Raw genomic sequence first — 2,055 nt, forward strand, 5'->3', positions numbered from 1 at the left:
TATATATATACATGTATACACAATTACACTCATATATACATTTCTATAGTTTCCTCTCTTTCTGTTGTGTCTTCCTCTTTCACTGTGTATATGTGTGTGTACATACATATATATGTGCACGTCCACACGCACACACACATGCACACACACACACGCACACACATACACACACATGCACATACACACATGCATGCATGCACATACATACATGTACACGCACAAATGCTTATATTTCAATGCCGTTTATTTCTTTAAACTGTAGCTTACACTTTCTAATTTTCTTCCCCTAAGAGAACGTAATAAACTGTTTATTCAAACGAACATTTTCTCCTTCTTTTCTTGTTTACTGTCTTCAATCTATAAAGTAGAAAATGAAAATTAACTATAATATTTTATACTAACTCTGTTCATATACAGTGGATGTAAATATTTTCTAATCGATTTTCAAGTTGATTTGAGAGATTCATGTGGATGAAATAGTAAAGAATAAATAATAGTGGTAGGATTAAAAGAAGAGAGGCAAGAGCTAGTGAGAGAGAGAGAGAGAGAAAGAGAGAAGGAGACAAACAACAAGAGAAAGAGAGATGCAGTGTTATGTAGGAATTTTAAATTACAGGATATGAAAGCATAAAACCTTTGATATTGCTGCTTGTGAAAAGTGTATGTATGTAAGTATATGGGTATATCTTTGTGTGTGTGTGTGTGTGTGTGTGTGTGTGTGTGTGTGTGTGTGTGTGTGTGTGTGTGTGTGTGTGTGTGTGTGTGTATGTGTGTGTATGCATATATGCACCAGTTATTTTTCAAATTTCTCGCAATGAAGAATGAGCCGGTGTCTAACTCAAAAACAAGGTACTTACATTGGGATTTAGAAAACATCAACAGGGTAGTCTTATGTACATGTATGTATGCATGTATGTATGCATGTATGTATGTATGCATGTATGTATGTATGTATGTATGTATGTATGTATGTATGTATGCCTGTGAGTATCTGTGCATACATGTATATTCCAGTTTATTTTCCAAACTTTTTGCTGATAGAGAGAAACTGTTGGTTTCTTAGCCAGAAACAAGCTTCTTTTATTGGGGATTTAGCATCAATGTGTGTGTATGTGTTTGTGTGAGCATAAAGTTCTTGCATTGATTTAAATAAATGAGGGTCCCATTTGTTTGATCTCTTCCTTATAAATTGTTGAGTTATTTCCATGACATATGCATCCTTAATGTAATTGCAAAGCAGAATCAACTTCATACTGTTTATACAAAACTCATTTCTTGAATTACAGTATTCTGTTTATGAAATGTCCTTCTGTAAGGGATAGGTCAATATAAAACTAATGGCATAAACATCTTCCTGGTAAAAAAAAGGTGTGTGTATGCATGTATGTAAGTGTATGTGCCTGTGTGCATGTGTGTATGTATACATATATATGCATATGGATATATATATATATATATATATATATAAAGTAAAAAGTTATCTTCTTGAGTCATACTGACATATAAGGGCTGGTTTCCTGGTTTCCGCAGCATATAAATTTCTCCACCTGGATGAGATGTCAGTCTGCCACAAGATTACTCATTTTTGCCAGCTGAGTGGACTGGAGCAACGCAAAATGTAGTGTTTTGCCCAAGAACACAACACACCACCCAGTCCAAGAATCGAAACCATAATCTTATGATCATGAGTCCAACACCCTAATCACTAACCCACACACCACCGCAAAAGCAAAATTGACCCCACAGGAATTTGAACTCTGAACACAAAGGTCGATAGAACGCTGCTAGACATTGCTTTGCATGCTAATGATTCTGCAGATCACTGCCTCATGGATATATACAGAAACTATGCACACAGGAACTTCATAAGAGTCATCTTAATTCATCTAAATGATGTGTTTATTTCCTGAGAAAGCATGACAGTCAACTAGATATTAGCTATTCCCAATGTTTATGCAAAATTAACAGAAGAAAATGAATACATACATACATACATACATACAAATAGCACACATCAGCACCAGTCTATGGAAGCAATGACTTATCAACCCCCCC

At 35.1% G+C, this 2,055-nt stretch overlaps 1 protein-coding gene across 10 annotated transcripts in view; it reads left to right on the forward strand.

The window, feature by feature from the left end:
- The window catches only part of LOC106882633 (tensin-1), an 835,201-nt gene that overhangs the window by 36,123 nt on the left and 797,023 nt on the right, over positions 1-2,055 (forward strand). The window lies entirely within an intron of this gene.

The sequence above is a fragment of the Octopus bimaculoides genome, chromosome 8 (genome assembly GCF_001194135.2).
Source record: "Octopus bimaculoides isolate UCB-OBI-ISO-001 chromosome 8, ASM119413v2, whole genome shotgun sequence".
NCBI lineage: Eukaryota > Metazoa > Mollusca > Cephalopoda > Octopoda > Octopodidae > Octopus > Octopus bimaculoides.